At 43.9% G+C, this 25,110-nt stretch overlaps 1 non-coding gene across 1 annotated transcript; it reads right to left on the bottom strand.

The window, feature by feature from the left end:
* Positions 1–21,705: 21,705 nt before the first annotated feature.
* trnas-aga (transfer RNA serine (anticodon AGA)) lies at positions 21,706–21,787 on the bottom strand. Its single transcript has one exon. It is a non-coding gene; the product is annotated as a tRNA-Ser (tRNA).
* Positions 21,788–25,110: the final 3,323 nt, after the last annotated feature.

Genomic DNA, 25,110 nt, shown 5'->3' with positions numbered 1-25,110 from the left:
TTAAAGTCTAAAAATAGGTTTGTCCCCTGGACTTGATGGGATGTATCCGAAGATTCTCTGCGAATCGTGGGAGGAGATTGCAGAACTTTTGACTATAAGCTTTATTTCGTCAGTGTTTATGTCATTAGTGCTAGAAGACCCGAGTTTAGCAAATATTGTCCCCTTCTTCACGAAGGGGAGTAGAGACAATGCTCGTAATTATAGAACAGTGATCCTTAGCTTTCTTGCAGCTAACCTTTTGGAACAGATTATGAGCGATACGATTTATGATCATCGAAAAAGAAAGAAGTTGATTCGGGATAGTGAGTAAGATTTTATGAATAGCAGGTTATGCCTCACAAAACTTATTGAGGTCTTTGAGAAGGTGGGCAAACAGGTGGATGAGAGTAAAGTGGTTGATGTGGTTTTCAGTAAGGCACTGTCGGCTGTTGCATGAAATACAGAGTCATGGGATTGAGGTTGGTTTAGCGGTTTGGATCAGAAATTGGCTCGCTGAAAGAAGACAGAGTGTAGTAGTTCATAGGAAATGATAATCCTGGAGTTCCGTAACTGATAGTGTACTACAAGGTTCCTGTTTGTGTCCGCTGTTGTTTGTCATTTTTATAAATTACCTGAATTCGGGCATGTAATGATAGATTCATAAGTTTGCAGATGGCATTAAGATCGACCATGTTGTCAATAGTGCCAATATCTGCTGACGGTTACAGAGGGGCATGGATAATCTGCCGAGCTGACCACAGAAGTGGCAAATGGATTTTAATGTGGAAAAGTGTGAGATAATTTACTTCGCAAGGATCAACAAGAATAAAGCGTTGCTGGCTAATTCCAATATTCTTGGAAGTGTAGATGTGTACAGCGATCTCGGTGCCCATGTATATAAAACTCGGAAAGTTACCACCCACGTTGACAGGTTTGTTTGCAAGGATTACGGTGTGTTAGTTTTTCTTGGGAGAGTGATTCAGTTTCAGAGCGAAATGATCACTTTGCAGCTCCAGAAATTAACTGGTGTGGCCGCACTCGTAGAGTTGCGTGCACTTCTGGTCGCCACTTTATACGATGGATGTGAAAGCATTGGAAAGGGTGCAGAGGACAATTTCTAGGATGTTGCCTTCTATGGAGAGACGGTTTTACGAGGAAAGGTTGAGGGACTTGAGGCGGTTATTGATAGCGACAAGGTGTTTGAGAGGTGAATTTCGAGAGACATAGAAGATGATCAGAGGTTGCCATAAGGTGGACAGTGAAGACATTTTTCTTCAAATGCTAATTTTGGCACAAGGACACATCGATGTAAATTGAGGGTGATAGATACCGAGGTAGGTTCCTTTGTCACTGAGTAGTAAGGGTGCTGAACGCCTTGCCTTCAACACTCGTAGACTCAACAACTTTCAGGGCAATGAAATGGTCATTGTATAACCTTGTGGATTATGATGGTAAAATACTAGTCAGATTGGTATCACAGGTCGCTGCAACGTTAGGGCCAAAATGAACTTTATTGCGGTGTAATATTCGGTGTTTGAACTGTTCTTCAGCTTGAAGCCGCAATCATCTCTGGTCACTGTAAGTAAAACCAACACCTGGCGAGAACCGAATGTGCAACTTTGGCGCCTTATACACTTCCAGTCTGTTGTGCAATTACATCAAACTGACGAATTGCACCACTGGAGCTGCCGTGTACTGATGACCAATGGCTACTGATCTTGCCATTGGGCCCCTCAAACCAATTACTCTTTTTTTGCTGAAGATCTGAAATGAAACACAGCGCAGAGAAAGTAATACTGATGATGGATCATCGATTATGGGGCATCAGGTTCAGGAAAATGACATAGTAAAATGTGGTGAAAGTACGCATAATTGAATTCTGTGTTCGTTTACCGTGGCTTCCTGCGTTGAACACAGGAAATGTTATGTCGCCACTGTACTGGGATTTTCTTTCTATCGGTATCAATTCGTCAGAGAATTCGATTCACTGTTACTTCACCAGCATTCTTTTGAATGTTCATACGGCACAATGACCCACACTGTACATAACGTCAATAATCTTCTGCATTACTACATCCGAGGGCACGTGGCATGGTTGTTTAATAAATAGTGAAAAATTAATCATATTATGCAAGGGCAAATTGATTTTTAGTTTAATTAGTCAAGTCGCAAGAATCCAGAGCAAGTTTCAAAATGTCAGAAATTCACGTTCATTACTTTGGCCAGAATTCTAGCGCAGCAAAAGGGAAATCTGTCCCTGAATCCCCCGCATCCATATAATCGCTTGCTCCATGTGTCCACTTGGAAGCCTATGTGAAGGGATGTTCAGCCTGACAGAGAACTTGTGAGAATCCTCCACTGTCTGACCTAAAGCTGAAACAGGCGCTATCTATTCCAGCTTGGAGGGTAGCGAAGTGGAGGTGAGACAGAAAATATTAATCGGTTTAGATTCACATTGTTCTCATTGTGATTGTTTAAAAACCTGGGCCAGAAAAGACTCAAGCAGAAAGGAGCAGAAGTAGGCCATTCTTAACACCGCACCTGCCCCGCCACGCCATTCTGTACCATCATAGCTCACACAGCACTTATATGTCTTTTTCCAGTGTACCCACATCATCGTGTTGCCAAGTGGCTAACGCATATTTATCGATCTCGACCATAAATAGTCATCGAAGTTATTCATCGCTGAGAGGAAAATATTGCATTTCAAGGCAGTTGGATGTTTGCATGAATGTTATTGGTTTTGCAGATGATCAGCCGAGTCTGGTCTGAACACCTTTCAAACCATAGACTAAAACTCGACTCTGATGAGATTTGCATCCACAACTTTTGAATAGCAGTCTTAAGAAAGGCGTAGAAATTCAACGCGCTTTCCATTGCACCACAGAGTCGCGGCCTCACCCAGTTTTCAGCACACAAGTTTGCCTTCGAACGATTTCGTTCGGGACACCCATCTCACGTCTGTCTGACCTCGTCACACTTTCCAGTATCTGGTCCTTATCGACGTGTGCTCTGGATCTTCAAGTGTTCGGCTACATACTGCTGAAATGTCCTCATAACACTGAGCATTACCACACGTTCAAATAAGAAATTCCAGATTAACAACACGCCATGGGTGAAAGCGTTCTTCCTAAATCTTCTCTAAACCGCTTTTCTCCTGCTTTTCATCTATGTCACTGGTTATTGTTCCTTCCCGAAAAGCCTCATCCTTGTCATACATATCTATCCTCTTCTTAATATGCGTATGTTAATCAGTTTCTCACTCAGCCTTCTCTGTGCTTAGTTACACAGCCCCAGCTTAGCTCATCTACCTTCACAATGGGAATGGTCCAACCCTTGGCATTATTTACATCTCCTGTGAACTTCTCCTGCAATCAGACGGTCCCTGCAGTCTTGCAATTACAACGGAAAAAGAAATGTTCTTTGAAGAAATGCCAAAATGTCTGAACAGAATCAGCAGCTCTTGTCCCTCTATGATGAGAAAGGACAGTTAACGCTTCGAGTCCAATGATTCGTGTTCGGAACTGATGGGATGTGTAGGTGGGTGAAAAATGTGGAAGAGGGCGGACAGGATCCAACATGATTGAATTCGATGTTGGGTCCTGAAATCTGCATGGTCGTTCAGTAGAAAATGAGTTGCCGATCTTCCAGCTAGTGCTTTGCCTTGAAGAAGAATTGAAGCAGACCAGAGACTGGTATTATGGATTGGGTACACAATGCAATGTTAAAGTGACTGGACACTGGAAGACCGTGGTAATTTTTGTTGATTCTGGACAGAACTTAAGTGATCTCAGCTTTGTCACCGGCTCTGTTTTCCTCTCTCCATTGTAGAGAGATCACATTCTCAGCAGGAACTACAGTTTTCTGGATTGTATAAAGTGCAGACAAATCACTGGAAGATGTGTCTGGAAGTTTCCACAGTGAGGAGAGACATCGGATACCAGTAGGAAATGTATCTTACAACATAAAACGTTACAGTGCAGTACAAGCACTTCGGTCCTCGATGTTGCACCGACCTGTGAAAATAATGTGATGTCCATTGCAATGGAAAATTAACATTTCTTTTGAAACCAATAAAAGCACAGGGAAACAAACAAAAAATAAGGGCCTGACTTTGCAGAGGGCAAGTGTTGCAGGCAGAAAGAAATTCTATGCATATGTAAACCGAACTAATAGCAGACTTACAAGGCCAGCAAACTACCATATCAACAGCCAAGGAATTAGAAAAAAAACAACTCCTTATCTGGAAAGGAACTCGAATGTTTCAGGCCCCTGACATTGAAGTGTTGATAAGAAGAAGCGAATTGTACTTTTAAGGGAATATGTGAAAGCTATCAGGCGCCCATTACATGAGGCGTCTTGCCAATGTATTACCTGGGACACGGGAAACCTGAATTTGATGGAACTCCACGCGCTACATGCTGAAAATTTTCTGGCCCAAGAGAAGGAAAAACGGAAATTAAAGATGGAACAGCAAACACATAATGCTCAGCTGACTATGATGCAAATGGTCGCCCAGCCGTTGGAAGGAGGTGCTGCGTGAAAAGAAGGGCAGGCAGAGGTAAATCCGGCAGGTGCTTTGTTTGCCGAGCAATGGACCACTGAGTGAGGCAGTGAACGCCCAGGCAGCCTCAATCGTCCCTGGAGACTAAGCAGCAGGGTGACTAATGGAGGAAGTTTGAGCTGGAGGTGGGCAGCCCCAAAGTTACAGGTAAACCTCTTTGCTTTATGCTTGGCAACGAATAAACGCTTATGCTCATCTCTACTACTAACCTTATGGGCACTGAAACATGTCCCACCTCTACACTGAGCACTGAGTTTGCGAAGCGTGAACTATATTTTCAGTACAACGATGATGCATATAAGTCAATGCTTACATCTATGTTATATGTGGAAGGTGCACCTCTTACTTTATTGGAAGATACAAGGGCAACATATTCAGGTCATAAATCAAGGCAGTTCAGAGAGTCGACGCAAATAAAGATGAACGAAAGCTTCCTGAACTCAATGGGTGCATCAGGAGTCGTGACACGAGAGAGATTTACCGCACCCCTATTGTGCGAAACCAGTAATGGGGAAACATTCCAATTCTCATTTCTGTTATCGGAATTCTGTTCTTTCAATCTGATGTCTCGGGATCTCATAGTGAGGCTGGGGTCGGATTTGCGCAGTTCCCCAACGGGCTTGCAGGTAATACAAAAAGAAGATTTAACAGTGCAGGCTGGAAAATACGAATCACGACCCCTGATGCATGTCAGAGAGCGATAGGTCCCGTGAGCAATTCACTCACCCAGGAAGCAAGTAGCCATGTTAATCCCATTATCACCGATTTTCTTGCTGGAGATATGCTGCACTGCACAGCACACCACACATACACCGAGATAGTCCTGACAAATCATAAGAGAAGGATTGGTTCAGGAGATTGGTTAAACCAGATCAGTTGTTATTGTGCGAATTTTATTGGAATGATCACAGATGTGCTGTCACTTTAAACATTTTTAAGTATCTGTGACGGTAGGTAGACCCTGTTTTTTTGATGTGGAAGGTTTTTTACCTCACGGATCATTGGCGAAGGCATCCAGCGACAGGTGTCAGAATTTGGGACCATGGGTACGACAGGCACAAAAAACGAAAGATTGTATCTTCAGTGTCGGTGTGGTTATCTGCTTCAATGCAGTTATAAGGACATATAGGAAGATACTAAATCTGCTAACTCAGGCAGATAGGGCAGTCCAGATAATCCCCACCAGGAGTGTCGTCTGGCGTTGGTAGATGTCTCGGATCCAAGATTAAGAAGGGTCCCATCTGATTTCAGGGCAAAAGGAAAACACGACGTGGGGCTCATACGAACCCGTAAGAAGAACCCCGAAATCTGAGTATCGTCCTTGCAAAGCAAAAGAGCCGTTAAAACCCGAGGCTGTGCAAGGAATTAATTCAGTCTTTGAATCTCTCTTATAGGCTGTAGTGATAATCCCCCGTGAATAATCACTGGTGAGAACACTCATTTTTTATCGTTCAAAAAGGCAAACATTCCAGGTGAATCAGGGGAATGGAGGTTTGTTCATGACCTGAAGTTTATCAAGAACGCTGTTGTTCCGCACACCCCAAATGTTCCCAACCCCTATATTATATTGGCACAAATTCCACCGGATGTAAATGGCTCTCCATTGTGGATTTAGCAAATACCTTGTTTTGTGTACCCTGACACGCCGACAGTCAATTCCGGTTCACTTTTCCATTCAAAGGCCAATAGTATACTTTTACGTGACATTTTCAAGATTACTGTGAGTCCCCACAATAAGTCAAGAGGCTCTACACAGGAGTCTGGAGACTCTTGTTTTAACCGGGGTGGGGGGAGGGGGAAAGGGGGGGGGGGGGTCATCGCTTCTGCAGTATGTAAGGGAATGCTTACATCAACAGAGAAACAATGTGAGAAAGGTAGGCTTGCGATGCTCTGCCATCTAGCCTCGCAAAACTACAACTTGTGGAACAATTGTTGAAGTTCTTGGGGCACTTAATATCTGAACAAGGAAAGGCCATTGGGCAAGACAGAGTTCAAGCAAACCAGCAAAATACAAAGCCTCACATGAAGAAACAATTGCTATCCTTTTTGGTCATGCGATCTTACTGAGAATGTTTAACCCGCATTGCACAACCCTTCATGCGCCCAATAGTGACATAGCTCATGGTTCAGGTTTGCAGAGCTAGAGTCCGTTACAGTGATCCCTGAGGCCTAGAGTGCCTTTGTTGAATTTAAATGGCACTCCAAACTACACCGACACTGGGATTCCAAATCCAAACAAGCCTTTTGTACAAACAGTGGATGAGAAGCTTGCCTGCATGACATCTGTGCTGATGCAGAATTATGTGTGGAAAATTGAGGCCAGTAGCTTATTTTTCATCTCAACTTAGATCCCGTCATGGCAGGATTTCATAAATGCCTCCGTGTCGTGCCTGCATTTGAAAAGGCTGTTGTAGCTTCCAAGGACATAGTCCGCTTTGTTGAATTAAACCGACTGGTCCCACATGCAGTATCCTTAATGCTTTCTGAGCAAAACACAGCACACATGTCGGCAGCACGTTGTTTCACATACAATGTTATGCTATTGGAGAAGCCTAACATGTCAATAAAGCGATGTAACGTCCTTAATGCTGCTTGTCTTCTCCCCACAGAAGGAGACTGAGACCCACATGACTGTGTCGCTGTAATTAATGACATTTGAAGCCCGAGACCAGACGTGTAGGATTCACCAATTTAGAATCTGGATACGGCGTTTTATTGTGGATAGGTCAGCATTCAGAAGCAAAGAGATAGGCCAGTGTTTGGTATGTTGTAGCAACTACCCACGATATTGTCAAAGCGGGATCACTTCCTTCTCATCTGTCAGCGCAAGCAGCAGAGCTGATTGCCTTGATTGAGGCATGTAAATTGGCCGAAGGAAGAACTGTGAATATTTACATCGACAGCAGATATGCATTTGGGGTTGCACATAATTTTGAATCCCTGTGGAAAAACAAGGGCTTCTTGACCTCCACTGGAAAGCCAATCACATAACATGGCCTGATCTCTGACCTCCTCAAAGCAGTCCGATTGCCTAAATTAATCACTGTATGTACATGTGAAGCCCACAGGAAAATTTATGATTCAATTTCTCAAGGCAATGAAAATGTAGACTGAGTGGCAAGGACGGCGGCCAATGAGCCGCCAACTGATGAGTTTGACATGTGTATGTCAAATATTTGTAATCCAAAGCTGACTTATGGGAGTTACAGTCGCAGGCCACATCGAAGGAGAAGCGTGAATGGACAAGGGCAGGGTGCAGAATGAGGGAATGGGTGTGGTGTGGCCCCAATGGTAAACCCTGTCTACCACGATCTTTATTCCCTTTCTATGCCAAAGTAACATACGGTAAAGACCATGTGTCAAAAGTGGGGATGTATGACAATATTTCAGCACGCTGGTACAGAAAGGGATTTACTCATTACTCAATAAAATAATGTGAATAATGTGTTATCTGTGCCACTAATAATGTGGGGAGGGGAATACAAATGAATCAGGCAGAACACCCCCAACCCCAAAGACCCTTTGAACATTTACAGATGGACTTTATTGAACTAACACACAGCGAAGGGAAAAGGCATTGTCTGGTAATAGTTGATGTTTTCCCACGGGGTGGAAGTGCTCCCACGTCTCAACAGGATGCCAGTGCGGTAGCCAAGGCTTTGCTAACTGAAATAACTCCGAGATGGGGCATCCCTGAAAGGCTAAGCAGCGACAATGGAAAGCCATTTATAAATATTGCCCTACAGCAGATCAGTGATTACTTGGGAATAAAGGTGAGGCAACATTGTGCCTACCACCCAGCGAATGGTGGGGCAGTGGAAAGAGATAAAACTACAGTTATAAATAAATTGGCAAAATGTTGTGAGGAACTGGAGGTGACATGGACAAAGGCATTTCCAATTGTGCTAATGTATATGAAGGAGAGGACGAGTAAATCTTAGGACGTTTGTGATTTTGTTTGGGAGGTGGCCCAATACAGGAATTGGCCCAAGACCGATTGTAAGACAGATAACAGACCACTGTGAGGACGAGATATTATGTTACGGCATAAAACTCTCCACACTTCTGTCTCAAATACAGAATCAAAAGAAGGGCAGCAATACCCCAATCAGCAGAAGGGAAGATGCACAATCCAGAACCTGAAGACTGGATAGTGGTGAAAGACTTCAGGAGCAAAAGCATGAAGGCGAAGAGCTGGCTGGGACCGTTCCAAGGGCTCCCTACAACACAGACAGCTGTTAAGATCGCCGAAAGAGCCACGTTGAAACCCGCCAGCCATTGCAAACGTGTGGCTAACCTTGAGGAGACATCGGACAACACCGGATCCAAATAAGTGTAAGTAGTGATTATAAGACTCATAGAAATATGGGGCTGCATGGCAGGACGAGTCGTGAAGGCAGGGGTGTCCGGGATACAACCGCAGACGGTAATCTGAACCAAGGATGTTAAGTTGACTTTTACATGCCACCCATGCCCCTTTCGTAACCAGGACGACTATAAATAAGGCAATAAATATTTGCGCAGAGATCCTTCAATACCCTGTTACTGGCACTGAGTAGTATCCACCACAGTTACAGTTACACCTGACATGGGATATCAAAGAAGGAGGTGCCATGGAACGGTAATAATAACCAAGATTCAGAAGAGCGATGAGGAAGCCTGGTGGAGTGAAACAGATAGACCCTTCTCCGGTATCTATAGACAGGTGAATATAGTGGTACAGCCTCGCACCCACCCCACCCGAGATGCAGTGCAGAAGGTCCTCGAAGAAATAGTCGCTCCTCGACTCGAAAAGATGAATGTCCAATGAACCGCACTGCAGATGGGCGGAAAGGCCTTTTCCACGCTGACAGAAATGGAAGAAAGAAAGAAACTGTTGTGCAGCTAAAATGATCACAAATGTATGAAGTAAAAGTGGATTCATTGAGAAAACGTACAGCGCCATATTTCACTTTCCGTGGACGTCTATTGTTAAGGACGCAGTGCTCTCACTGCTGTAGCAATGGGGAATATCCCCTGACCGTTTATGTTGTTGACAACCTTCCCAAAGCAAGGAATATTGTATGGAACTGGCCATTAATCGAGCATTGTCACAAACAGGATTCACACGAGCATAAAACAAAGAAGTGCGAATCCTGGATTCTGAATCAACAACAGGAATTGACAGAGAAACTCTGCAGGCCTGACAGGATCTGTGGAGACACAGAGATTTAATGTTGCAAACGACAGATTCAGGCTACTTATGCTTTTTATTATTTTATTGCCTTGTTAATTGTCAATTTCACTTCGCAAAACAGCATACTTACCAGAATCTCTCATGAGCTGACAGACGTCATCTGTAAAAATGCAAAATTCCTTTATCGGCTGTAATGCTGTTGCTGTTGCCCTGAGTTGGTGAAAGGCTGGCCTTCATTACCTTTTTCTTCGCCTTTATGTCGATGAGCAGCCATGGTGAATGGAGAATTTCTGTTTGTGTCCATTTGTCTCTCTGTACCATCTCACTCTCTTCTACATTCTCCCACTCTCTTTCCGTCAATATCCATCATTTTTCATTTCTACTCTTGGAAAAGTGTTAAAATTGGAGACTGTTCCGTGGCTTTCTCCGCCCCCCCCCCCCCCCCCCACCTCTCCCCCGGCCAGAGTGTGTAGAACTGGGCTCATAGTCTCCAAGTAATGTCTGTGTTACTTAGGTCTGAGATCAGGTGACATTTGTTCTCTCAAAACGTTATGAGCTTTTACAATTCTAAATAGTATTCATAATAGACCAGACAAAAAGCAGTTTCACTCCAATTATAGGATTTCTATGATGCCATTGCCGTTTGCCTAAAATCAATGAATGGTGACAGCAGACAATGAGAGCCATTATCTCATTGGATGCGTTATTATTACAACATTGTCCTGCAAGTCTGCAGTGTCTCCTGCGTCTCTTCATTATTCCCAAAAAACTTGAAAAGACGGACGGAGAATAATAGTAGAAGAGATAGACAAATCCTTGTCGAACAGAGTAAAAAGAACTCTGCGTTGAATTAGCAGGATAGAACAAAGATTAATGGGTCTACATCAGGCGGTAGGGCCTGGTAGCACGAAATAACAACGGTCTGAGCTCAAACACAAGAAGCATGCTGATCCGTCACTTTCGCGATGTTGGAGAAACAATACGGCTTTTACAAAAAGTTTAAACAATTACCTTTCAATGTACAGAACATTTGACAGCATTTGACACCATTAACACCTGGTTAGTACCATATGCTTAAACTGACGAAACCACAGATACTGTTCTTCAAATCAATAAGGGCAATTAATGAAGTATTTGCTCACAGTTATCCAGACCACCTTTCTGTAATAAAGCTGCTCGATGAGAATTTTTATCAACGTCCTCTTGTGCAGGAATGAAGTTCACAGCTGGCGACTCTCCACTGAAAATGTACAGGAAGAGGCAATCTCTTCTTGCTTTGATTTCAAACTGATGCCTTCACCTCTTTAACCTGACAGGATAAACAATATGCGTTCATCCTCTCGGGGCCGATTTACCGCGTGAATATGCACAGAGGGAAACTCATACTAAGAGACCGTAATTGTGGTGAATTTACCAGGAGTGGTGTGTGAGCCGGTGTTAACAGTGGCCAGTAAGGGCTAAATCATTGGCACTGACATTGATCCTTGTACCAACAGCCCCTCACTCACTTTCTGCCTCATTCATCCCAGTCATCATTGACTTTCAGTTTATCCTACTTTCCCTTCGAATCTTTACACTTGTTCTGGACCACTTTCGGGTGTCCACTTGGAAACTGCAGCTTTTCGAAACGAAATTCTGGAGAATGCACGTCACTCTTTGGGATAGGCTTCACTGCCCAACCATAATTACTCAAGAGATTGAGATGATAAGTTACTTTACTTCGTCCTCGAAGTGCTCAACACAGTGATACCGCCATGATGTCGATAGGGAGGGAGTTCCAAGAATTAGACATAGCGACATTAAATGAATAGCGAGATAGCTTCAGCTCAGAAAGGTGAGATCCTTAGAGGGGATTTGCAGTGACAATTGATTCGTGTATGTGCTGCCATGGCTGCCAGAGGATGTGGTGGAGGCTCGTACAATTTCAACATTCAAGAGGCATTTGAAATGGTATGTAAGTACCAATTGGGTTAGGAGGGATATGGACCATGTGTTGGCAAGAGGGACCAAATTGGGTTGGGATTTCCTGTCAGCATGAACAGATTTGAACGAAGGGTCTGTTTCCCTGCAGTACATTTCTATGTCTCGATGATTCCAGTTGGATGCAATCAATCAGTGGATTCCTTCTGGCAGAACCGGCTCTGTGCTCTCTGTGGAAGCAGAAAATGGTTTTCATTCAGATTAGCCACAAGAAGAGGAGCAATAAATCTTCATTTCCTGACTTGGAATTTTATCCAGGCCTGGGCGATTCAAACCCAGACTCTGAAGCAGGGAATCCACTGAAGTTGACAATAACCCTTTCGACCGAACCTGTACAAACTCTTGTGCCTATCGTTCTTTGTCCCCACATTTTGAAGCACCGGTCCTTGCCGTTGGTGGTGAAGGAGCTAACTACAGCCTCGCAGAAAATCCGTGGGGTCAGAGACGCGATCGATCTGTCATGCAGCGGGGATTGCATTGCTCAGAACAGACGTGTTTGCTGTGTGGGACGGAAACTGAGCTCGATCACACACAGATACGGTGTAACAGCTGCCATGTGGAGATGGTTGGAACGGTTTCATTCGCACTCTGGGGAAAAGACTGGATCCTAAATTCAGGGGGCCGAAAAGTATCACAGATAGAAGGCTGAAAATTAGTTTGGGAACGATATGAGTCATGACCGAATGGCGGCAGACCAGATGGGCTGAAAGCTCTAACTGTCCTCCGATGCCTTCTGGTTTCTTGCCATTCATTATCTAAGGAAATAGAAACAGAGTTAATCGTGCATTTCGAAGTCCTCCTCTCATAACTCGCCGAGGTGAGAGATGAAACAGTTCTGCTATTAAATTTTGAGACTGGGAGAATGTTTGGGGACGGAGTAATAAAAGAGAAACTGAGTATAAAGTTGAGAGTCAGGAGATATTCAATAAAAAGGTAGACGGAGATGGGCATGGAGAAATAAATGTCACTGGTCTTGAAGACTTAACTCGATTTTCAATTCCAAGATTCTACCAGACCTGCTGAGATTTTCCCGCAATTTCATTTGTTGGTACTGAAACAGAAGGGAGAAGTGTGATCCTGGACCAATCAGCAATGTCTGCTCTGTGGACGTTTGAATTCCCTGTTCGAACAAATCACTTCTGACCCACACGGAAACCTCATTATCCTGCATCACCCCCACTCGTGTTACTGACAATAAGCTGTTCATGACGTAAACCCATATGGGTACACAACAGCATCATTTACCGAGTTTATGGGAAAATTGCAGGGAGAGTTCCATTCGCTTTCCATCAGAACATTCACATTCAGTTAATTCTATTGCAGCACCATTTGACATGCAGCTGTCACTGTCATGTGGCCATTCGCTTTCGACGTCTCTGGACATTTTGGTTGGGGCACGTTTGGAATGGTACTTCACGTTTTGGAAGGGACATTGTTTAAAGCATATTCGGCTGAACTGATAACCTTTTCTCTTGCACCTGCAATACAGTGGAGACAGTTTCCACTCAGAAACCAAGAGATGATCAAAATCGGAGGAAAAAATGTGTCAACAAAATCTGCCTCAGCGAGGGAATTCGCTCTTGCAACATTAATGGGGAGCGGCATACCTATTAACAAACAACAGCGCCCTGCGTGGGTCTCGACACCACACCATTGAGAGTAAAGGTCTCAAGCTCTACCGACTGAGCGAGCCAGGACAGGATTGGTGTTGGTTAATTTATCATTTCATACTGAGTTTAATTCAGCTGACACGGCAATTTTCAAAAATCTTGTTCATTCCTCTCCATTGCAAATAACATCACCCAAGTGGCGGCACGCTAGCACAGTGGTTAGCACTACTGCCTCACCTGAAGCAGGGACCTGGGTTCAATTCTCTACCTCAGGCGACTGAATGTGTGGAGTTTGCACACGTGGGTTTCCTCCGGGTGCTCCGGTTTCCTCCCACAGTCCAAAGATGTGCAGGGTCAGGTGAATTGGCCATACTAAATTGCCCATAGTGTTAGGTTAGGGGTATGGGTGGGTTGCGGGTCGGTGTGGACTTGTTGGGCCGAAGGGCCTGTTTCCACACTGTAATCTAATCTAAATCTTTCAACTCTCAGATTTATTCCTTCAGACCATTACAATCCATTTAGGCCTTGCCCAGGGATTGACGATTCTCTGTTAATATTTTCATATTTTGACCCTGATCCTTAGGTCGCCGAAGTGATTCCCGGACAATCTGGCAGACTGCAAATCAATCGGGAAAATACCTCAGGAAACCAAATCATTTCTGATTAGAGTGTACATCTGCTGAAGAGATACAGTCCTCACCATCAACACTTTCTTTGTTCTATCTGCCTACAAAGTTTACCACTTCTCATATTCGAGACAGGAATCCTGATTATAAAATGTTTTAAAAACAGGAACAATCTTCTGAAGCCATTTCCAATTTGAATTAGAATTTTTTTATCCTTTCACACGGTAACAGCCGTTCCTGAGGAAGGACTTTCCATGAGTTGAGTCCCAGGTCTGTGCAGGAAGCCGCTATTTGAAACGGCAGTGGCCCCTTTCTGTTGGGGGACTTGTAGAGAATGGGGTCACATTCTGCTGGCACGTGACCGTTTTACTCACTGCGGACTCAGGGTCAATCATGGATGAGTTCTCATGGTTGTATTGTCAGAAGATGGTCGGTCTCAATACTTAGAGTCATAGAGATGTACAGCTCTGTGCTCTTTTTGGGTTAGGAGAACCAACATTTCAACCAAATGCTCTGACCATTTGAGACACAGCAACTGGCAGCAAAATTGTGCGTGTACACTTCCAAACGCACAGTGCTCGAGAAGATGTGGACAGAAGTAGTTCTCATTGTTTTAAGAATCAGTTGCTCATGTACCCGTGTTTATCACAGAGAGGGTGAGAGACCCGAGGAGTAACAAACACACCGTTAAAACAACATCAGGACCTGTGTAGTTCTGTCATAAAAAACTGCCTGCAGTTGTTCTATTGCAAAGTTGGGTTTCAAACCCACGACACAATAGAGACTGGACCCTAAACCCAGCACATGAAACCTCTCTGGATTAGTGGTGCTGGAAGAGCACAGCAGTTCAGGCAGCATCCGAGGAGTAGTAAAATCGACGTTTCAGGCAAAAGCCCTTCATCAGGAATACAGGGTTTCGCCCGAAACGTCGATTTTACTGCACCTCGGATGCTGCCTAAACTGCTGCGCTCTTCAGCACCACTAATCCTGAATCTGGTCTCCAGCATCTGCATTCATTGTTTTTACCTACAGTAAACCACTCAGCGACGCTCCCTGACGATAACTAAGCGCCAAACCTGTCAAGACTAATGTTTCAGCATCGCTTCACTTCAGGCCATTTCCCCTGACACTTTTTATGAACACATTCGCATAATTAAAAAATAATATTTACAACGATTTGAAAGGTTTGCACGGTGTGGACATTAGTGAGAAGTTGAATATTCTTCGACAGTTTTCCCTGGAGCTTCAGGCCTGAGGGATGTCCTTGGAAAAGTTTACAAAATCATGAGGTAGACGAGCAGAGAACATAGTCAATCTAAACTTATTCAGAAGTCAGGTGAGTTTAAAGTGAGATAGCATGGGTTTAATATGAGAGCAGTACAATTTGAAAAGGATGTGAGCGATATTTGTTTTTAATACAGACATTTTTGTGCGTGTGGAATAAATTGCCACATTTAGTGGCAGAGTTTGGTGCACTCACAACACTCGAAGGGCATCTAAATGGGTATACAGACAGGAAGTGTTCCTAGAGATAAGTGACAAATATTGGCAAATATGTTTAGATTAGTTACGGTCATCTATTCAGCAGGTGCAAGTTGGATAGGAAGGTTTGCTTCCGTGCTCGGCAATTCTGTGACACTCCAGTACCTGACAACAGTTTGAATAGACCACTTGCAAAAACGCATACTGTTTGATACTAAGTCAGCGTGTTTGAATTTTATTTTTTCTTGAGGCGTAATGATTTGAACTGACACAGAGAGGAATGTTTTCCAGACATTTACAGACAATGACCATTCTCCTTGATACATTCCCAAGTTGTCCATCAAATAATTTCGTTGACTAAAAAAAAACCACACAAATCGTGTTGTCCCCTCAACTCTCGAGTGAATCCAAAAACTTACAGCTCTTAACGTGGACCAGGTGCAGAGTAATTATCAGACACACAAACTCATTACTTCTGTCTGTGAGTCAGTGAAAGACATGTATGTCAAGAACCGCTCACACAAATACCATCGAAGCAATTCCAAACGGAGCTTCCCGTCATTCTGGAGATTTAGTGCATTGCCAAGTAACAGAAAGTGCTCAAGTAACATAAAACATAACAGAAATATGTACCATGCAAAGTGAATATTACCAATTATATTCTCGATTAAATTAGGTCAAAAATGTGCTGGTGCCTCCATCTGCTTGAGCGAGCCAATCTCCAGCCTCCCTCACTAGAACAGTAACTAAGGAAATGAGAGAAATATAACAAGGTTTTACGTTGTGATTGCCCACCTTGTCGCCACAACAACAAAAAACGAGGGAGCAGATTCAGTGCAGGATCTGGCTTCACAACAGCGGTGAGATAACGACGTCCACTCACTTTCAGGGAAAGCTGTGAACTACTCACATTGTCCAGAATATGAATACACAGCGCAGGCTGTTTAGTTCCCATATTCTACTGCTGCCCCGACATTCATACGAAAATGTACCTTTCAAAGAGAGCGTTTGTAGCTGTGGAATGATAGTGGCAGCTGTTTCCCCTCGCTCTTACTGCCGCCTTGGTAGTGTTGGGGCTGGTATTCTCATCTTACACGCGGTAGTTGAGTGTGCAATTCTCTGTTGTGGAAAAGCGGAGTGTTTTGGAGCAGAAAGATGTGAAGTTCGGATGCTTCTGGAGTTCTTGTTGAAAAGTTCGGTGACGCGAGGAAGATGGTTTGCAGACTTTTCCTCGCCTGTCTAGGTGACATTATCAGCGCTGCAGAGGTTCCTGTGAAGCGCTGCTCTCATGTTTTGGTACGAATTCATTTGGTTAAATTCCCGCTGCTTCCGTTTGTTGGGATTGCAGATTGGGTCCAACGGATGGAATCCGTGGATGTGTGCCCTGCTTCTAGGAATTGTCTGGCAGTCTTCTGCTTGCCCTGTCCTATTATTGTTGTGCTATTCTAGTCGAATGTGTGGCCCTTGCCGTTTGGACGTATTGCTACTAGGGACTGCTGGACTGACGCCCACGCAAATTCTTTGCCAAGAACCAATATCCACACACCTTCATTCGCAGATGCATGGCACACAAAGTTCGCAACGAGGATATGCTTTGAGGTAATTTTTAAATCATGCTTCCCTGTATTAAAAACAAATTCTGGAAAACGATATCCAGACTCCTCCGAACACTCGGACTGATGACAGCACAGAAACCGAGAGCCTCACACAGACAACAACTCACGAGAAAACAAGACCCAATACGTATCATGTGCAGGTCAAACGTGGTTGACGAGATTCCACGCAGGTACTGCACGAAACACGACATAGGAGAAAGAGGCTGACAACTAGAGAGCTGCATTCATAATTTCACCAGGACTGTTAACGCCTCGGACAGCTGTTCCTTGCAGTTATGCACAGAATATTGAATGTCTCTGATTCCAGGGCTTGGAACTCGGATGATATGACCGTCTGCAACACTGGTTACTATCCTTGTGTGAGGTAACTCCTGATGGAACACATGTAACACTCTATTGCTCATTGAGAAATATATCCAAAATAGGAGCTCATAGCAGCATTTCTGTTGTCTTTCTGGTGCTGTCCCTGACATGCCCTGTGGCACTGCACTTATTCTGTGTTTCCTGACGTTTCAGAACATGCTTCCACGATCGTATTATGGGCAGTAATGTGCATTTTCGCTTCAATAACGGGGGTGTGAAGCGGAGGTCCACCATTCTCTATTCTATTTTTCTCTTCTTATGCACAACTGCAATACAGTAAACGATCAATTCGTATTGTAAGGGAATATACAGAGGCGTGTGAAATACCGAAGTTTTAATGACATTTATGCAATGGTTAGCGATTACCTTGATTCAGGAAATAAGGATGTAAACTCTGTTTGGCTGGAGTTGAGAAACAGTGAGGAATGAACTCACAAGCATGTGTAGTTTACAAGCCCACTCGCAGTAACCACAAAGCGAAATAAATCATACAAGGAAAAACAATTGTGTGTGAGTGACAAAAATGGCAATAGTCATGCGTGATCTTAACTTCCCATTAACACTCTCGGTTCCATTGTAAAAACGTTTGGAGAACCATAATCAAAAACATCCCACATGTCCCATAAAAAATCACGAAGGATATCTTGGTAATTCATTACTCTCCTGATGACTTAATTTTGCTATTTTCTTGGAAACCATCTCTTTAATTGTGAGCATCATAAAAAGGCTTTTTATTTGCCAGCAAGAAATAAATATGTGATTAACCTTTGTTCGTTTCATGTATAAGGACACTGAGACTCCTCTGCACTGCACATCTTTTGCGTTTCTATCTATTGTAATAGTAGTGTGTCTTTTGATTCTTCCAAACAAAGTATATGACGTCGCATTCCCGACATGAAACTGCATCTGCCAAGAATACTCCAATTGTTGGAGGGAATCCTGAGGAACAGAATGTACATGTATTTGGAAAGGCAACGACTGATTCAGGATAGTTAACATGGCTTTGTGCGTGGGAAATCGTGTGTCACAACCTTGATTTGAGTTTTTTGAAGAAGTAACAAAGAAGATTGATTAGGGCAGAGCAGTAAATGTGATCTATATGGACTTCAGTCAGGCGTTCAACAATGTTCCCCATGGGAGACTGATTGGCAAGGTTAGATCTCATGTAACAGCAGTGGACCTAACACCGACCCTTGTGGTACGCCGCCAGTACATGGATACCAAGAAGAACATGTTCCATTAACTACAACACTGTTTTCTATTGGCAAGCCAATTACTGATCAAAGCTGCAATCTCTCCCACAATTCCATTCCACCGCATTTTGTATAATAGCCTGTTGTGGGGAACCTTATCGAACAAAGTTCTGAAACCCATATACACCACATCAATCGGTTTACTGTAATCTCCCTGTTTGGTCACTTTGTCAAAAAAGTCAATAAATTCGTTAGGCAAGGCCGACCCATCACAAAACCGTGCTGACTGTCCCTGATCAGATTATTCTTTTCCAGATGGTCATAAATCCTATACATAATAACCTTTTCCAACACGTTACCAACAACTGCAGTGAGACTCACTGGTCTGTAATTATCAAGGTTGTCTCTGCGACACTTTTTGAACACGGGAACAACGTATGCTATGCTCCATTCCACAGGCACTATTCCTGTAGAAAACGATGATTTGACGATCGATGCCAAAGGCTCATCAATCTCTTCCCTTGCTTCCCAGAGGATACTAGGACAGATCCCATCCAGCCCAGGGGACTTGTCTGTTATCACACTCTGCAGTATTTTTATCACCTAATCCTTGTGAACCTCAATCTCTAGTACTCTGGACGCAAGTATCTCAGTATCTTCCTCGCCAACATTTTCATTTTCTATAGCGAACACTGTCGAAAAATATTTATTTAGCGCTTCCCCTATCTCCTCTGACTCCACACACAACTTCCCATTATTATCCTTGTTTGTCCCAAATTTAACTCTCGTCATTCTTTTAATCCGGACATACCTATGGAAAACCTTAGGGTTAACCCTGATCCTCTCTGCCAACAACTTCACATGTCTCCTCCTGGCTCTTCTCAGCTCTCTGTTTAGATCTTTCCTGATATCGTTGGAACCCTCGAGCGCTCTAACTGAGTTTTCACATTTTGTCCTAACATAAGACTTCTTGTTCTTCTGACCAGGAATTCCACTTCCTTAGTAAACCACGGCTCACGGGTTCTATATCTTCCTCCCTGCCTGACAGATACATACTTATCTAGGACACACAGGAGCTTTTCCTTGAATAAGCTCCACATTTTAATGTGCTCACCCCCTGCAGTTTCCTACTCCATTCTACGCTTCCTAAATCTTACCTAATCTTCCTAAATCTTGGGACTTGTGCCTCACAACACACTTCACATTCAACAACCAGATATACGAACAAATCAACGGAACACCCTTGGGCTCACCGATCTCGGGACTCATGGCAGAAGCCGTAATGCAAAGATTAGAGCTGTCTTTCCGCAAATTCAACCCAAACACTGTTTCAGATACGTGGATGACACCATTGTAATCATTAAAAACACGGAAATAGAGAAAACACACAGGATCATCAACTCCACACTCACAGGAATCCGATTCACCAGAGAGGAAGAAAAGGGCAACCAACTCCCATTCCTAGACGTGATGGTACAGAGAACACCTAACGGAGAATTCACCACAAAGGTATACAGGAAAGCCACACACACAGACCAAGTCCTGAATTATGAGAACAACCACCCCAACATACACAAACGAAGTTGCATCAAGACACTATTCAAAAGGGGCACAACACAATGCAGCACACCAGAACTGCAAAAAGTGGAAGAGGAACACCTATACAAGGTATTCGCCGAAAACGGATATCCTCGCAATTTTATCAACAGATGCGTAAGGGATAGACCACGGAAAGAGGACATGCCACAACCCAAAGGACTAGCCACACTACCACACATCAAGAACATCTCCAAACTGACAGCCAGACTACTGCGACCACTAGGACTCTTAACAGCACACAAACTAACAGCCACACTCAGACAACAGCTTACCAGAACTAAGGACACGATATCCAACATGAGCAAAACTAATGTAGTATACAAAATCCCATGCAATGACTGCACAAAACACTATACCGGACAAACAGGAAGACAGCTAACGAACCGCATCCAGGAACATCAACTAACCATGAAACGAAGCGACCAACTATGCATAGTCGCCACACACACAGACGACAAGCAACATGAATTCGAGTGGGACAACACTACTATTATAGGGCAAGCCAAACAAAGAACAACCAGGGAATTCCCAGAAGCATGGCACTCATCCACAAACTCCATCAACAAACACATCGACTTGGACCCAATATACCAGCCACTGCAGCGGAGAGCTGAAACTGACAACAGGAAGCGGCAAGGACAGGCCACCATAAATGCCGCACGAAACACCACAGAAGCGCTTCACAGGAGGTTCCCAAGCACTGAGGATGCCACCGAGACAGGGGACGAAACGTTTCCAACAAAAACTTCCAGCTCGGCGAACAGAAACACATCATTGTCTTGAGTGTTCCAGAGTTTTTCATTGTCCCAGAGTCCAGATGAAGTTTGCATTCCTCACGTACGTGAGCGAGAATGACTTCAATGTCTCAGATCAGTTCCTGTCCCGAGAACAGCAGAGTCAATGTCCCGTCCTCTACTCGGTCCGACAGTTCACACTTCTTCATTCTCCTCTGATTCCATTTCCCAAAGAGTTTCTCAAGATTTACAAAGCTGGAGCCTAAATTATATGGTTTGCTTCCTAAACATTTTTTCAACTGCCAACTGACAATATTTTCACAGTGTCTCTTCACAATCCTCTGGCTTGCACCATGTCCAGGGATGAGAAGTCCCGTTTGGTGGAGAGATTCCCGAGGCTGATGAGTTTCACTTTGGAACAAAAATGGTTAAGTGGCGATTTCCTGCGGTTGTTTCTAATGATGGAGAGGGAGCGGTGGGGAATGAGCACTTTGACGAGCAGGAGGAAGTGTTGCCACTGACCCGAGTCAGAGAACGGAGGACAGGGATTAAAGGAATCTAATGAAAAGCAGCAGTTCTGCTCAGGACGTTCAATAACAGCTGCAGAAACCCGATGTGTCGAGCAGTGTATCTGGAAAGAGAAACAGAGTTAATGTTTTAAATATGGAACATTTCTGATGAAGAACTCGAGTTTCCCAAGTCTAATCAAATTACCGGCCTGGTTCACAAAATAGTTTTTCTGAATTTTGAGCGATAATTGTACCAGCAGGAATGCATTCATAACGTAGTCAGCAGGATTCGAACCTACGTGGGGAAACCCCAATGGATTTCTAATCCATCGCCTTAACCACTCGGCCATGACTACAGATGGCTCAGGCGGGTTGAGCATAGACCAAATCAGCCGTAATCTCATTGAAAGCTCTCGCTGTCTTGATGAGCGAAATGCTTCCATCTCCTTTCATACCTTTGCTGTCATTTGGAAGGTGCGAGACACCAATGTAAAAGAAGAAAAGCACAAAGGTAGTAAAAGATGTTTGCAGGCAAACTGAGTCAAATTTTTTTATTGAAAGGAAAATCACACTTGGCAATTTGCCATATCTCTTTGCGAACATGACCAGCAGAAGTAAGCAAAGGAGCTATTGATCTCAGTATTCTCGGACCTGAAGCAAACAAAATTTAGTGACATATTCATTTCTTTTTCTGGCGAACTAAATGATCTTTCCTGATGGTTACAATGAAAGAGATGGTTCCCAATAAGAGACAGAGATTAATTCGCATGTAGATATATTTCAATGGGACACGATTCATTTTCAGTCCCTAATTACCCCAGAGATGGAGGAGGTGAGTTACTTTTCTTCACTCTTCAACTCCTCAGCACGGAGGTACAAACATGAAACCGCTAGAGATGGAGTTCTTGAATTGGGAACCAGAGACACTGAAGAAACTAGGCTAAAGTGAGGACTGTAGATGCTGGAAACCTGACTTTAGATCAGAGTGATGCTGGAAAAGGACAGCAGGTCAGGCTGCATCCGAGGAGCAGGAGAGTCAACGTTTCTGTTGCCAGTCATGCTCCGCTGCACAAACAATTTTCGTTTTGGCTCAGATTTCCTGCATCTGCAGCTATTTGTTTTATGTTTACCTTCATAATGTTTTGGACAAAACCAACGACCTGCCAGCATCGGAAAATCGGCAGACGTACTGGAACACCGATATGTTTGCTGAATAATACAACCATTCCATGAGCGGGAATACGATCCGGGCCACGGTGCTGAGAATACCGAATCCTCACAAGTAAATAACAAGAGAAGGCGATAGATACTATCGTACATGGTGTAAATAAAACACCCTGTCTGAACATTTTCGTTGCAGATTTTTTTCATATTGTCTTCGAAGATTTACAAAGTGGGAAAAGGCCATTCCGCCCGTGTGCATTGCGGCTAATCAGAGAGCCATCTATTCTAGTCGCAGTTTCGAACTTTGGCCCAAAGTCTCACGTGTTCTAATGTTTCCAGGTCAAATGTCAATGAGGTTATCCTATGTTCTTACATGTCACAATACTGGGACAGAAGTATAACGAATTGTAACTCTTTTGAGGAACTCATGCTCATTTTCACCCACAGAGGGAGACACACCAGAAGATACCGCCAAACAGACGGAAGTGTCCGTTGTGGAGAGCTGGAATTTGAAATGGACAATAGGACAAATGCAGGCTTTTCATGCGGAAGCACAGTGGCGATGTCCCGAGAAAACTTGACAGGGGAGCGTCAAAGTATACCACGGTTAAAGCAAAACACTCCCCCTCAAGCCAGGTAGGCCTCGAAACTACAATCTTCTGATCCGAAGTCAGACACGTTCTCCATTATGCCACTGGCCCAAGTGAAAGGCTGGCGATTGGCAGAATGTCGATATGTAATGCCATGAACTTTCACGGAATCAGAATTAAAAAGGTGAACAAGCACCGAAGATACTCACCAACATTGCTTCACTTCGAAGTTTCGAATTTGTGAAGCAGTGCCTTTCACTGGCAAAGGAGAAACATTTGTCCTCAGCTGCCTGCTTCAGGGTCGCGTCCTTCTCTGCTGGAAGTTTCCATCGTTTTAAAAACAGTCACGACGCGATTTCATGATCCACTCCAGTGAAAACGTGTCATGGTGTCGTCCAAACAAGACCCTGCAGAAACTCGGCGAGAAACCTCTGGTCATTTCGAGCTCATGATGTGGAATTAGACGAGATGCGTGACACCTTTTATTGGCGCCGCCACTTCACTGAAATTAGCGGCTCAAAACGAGCCGTTGTAAACATCAGCCTGATTTGTACCTTCCTGCAGTGCATTTGCTAAACAAAATCAGATCGCTCCCATCCGGCCCAGCTGACTTATCTTTTTTCACACTCTGCAGTATTTCAAATATCTCTTCCTTGTGAACCTCAATCTCTTCTCGTCTAGACGCAAGTAGCTCTGCATCTTCCTCGCCAATATTTTCATTTTCTATAGCGAACACTGTCGAAAAATATTTATTTAGTACTTCCCCTATCTTCTCTGACTTCACACACAACTTCCCACTATTATCCTTGATTGTCCCAAATTTAACTCTCGTCATTCTTTTATTCCTGACATACCTATGGAAGGCCTTAGGGTTAACCCTGATCCTATCTGCCAACAACTTCTCATGTCTCCTCCTGGCTCTTCTCAGCTCTCTTTTTAGGTCTCTCCTGATATCGTTGGAACCCTCGAGCGCGCTAACTGAGTTTTCACATTTTATCCTAACATAAGACGTCTTGTTCTTCTTGACCAGGGATTCCACTTCCTTAGTAAACCACGGCTCACGCGTTCTAGATCTTCCTCCCTGCCTGATAGGTACATACTTATCTAGGACACACAGGAGCTTTTCCTTGAAAAGGATAAAGTGAGGTCTGCAGACGCTGGAGATCAAAGCTGAAACTTTATTGCTGGAACAGCACAGCAGGTCAGGCAGCATCTAGGGAACAGGAGATTCGACGTTTCGGGCACATGCCCTTCTTCAGGAGAAGAAGGGCATGTGCCCGAAACGTCGAATCTCCTGTTCCCTAGATGCTGCCTGACCTGCTGTGCTGTTCCAGCAATAAAGTTTCAGCTTTCCTTGAATAAGCTCCACATTTTAATGTGCTCACCCCCTGCAGTTTCCTACCCCATTCTACGCTTCCTAAATCTTACCCCATTGCATCGTAAATTCCCTTCCACTAGCTGAAACACTTGCTCCGTGGATGCACCTATCCCCTTCAATCACGAAAGTAAACCTCAGAGAATTGTGATCGATGTCTCCAAAGTGCTCACCTACTTCCGAATCTAAAACCTGGCCAGGCTCGTTACCCAGTACTAAATCGAAAGTGGCTTCGTCCCTTGAAGGCATATGTACGTACTGTGTCAGGAAGCCCTCCTGCACACACTGGGCCAAAAATGACTCATCTATGGAACTCGTACTGTAGTGATCCCAGGAAATATTTGGATATTGTCTTGAGTATTCCAGAGTTTTTCATTGTCCCAGAGTCTAGATGAAGTTCGCATTCCTCACGTACGTGAGCGAGAATGATTTCAATGTCTCAGATCAGTTCCTGTCCCGAGAACATCAGAGTCAATGTCCCGTCCTCTACTCCGTCCGACAGTTCACACTTTTTCATTCTCCTCTGATTCCATTTCCCAAAGAATTTCTC

Source organism: Chiloscyllium plagiosum, unplaced genomic scaffold (genome assembly GCF_037043375.1).
Source record: "Chiloscyllium plagiosum isolate Xiang-an unplaced genomic scaffold, Cpla_swu_hap1 HiC_scaffold_47, whole genome shotgun sequence".
NCBI lineage: Eukaryota > Metazoa > Chordata > Chondrichthyes > Orectolobiformes > Hemiscylliidae > Chiloscyllium > Chiloscyllium plagiosum.
This window is presented reverse-complemented; position numbering and strand designations above follow the sequence as displayed.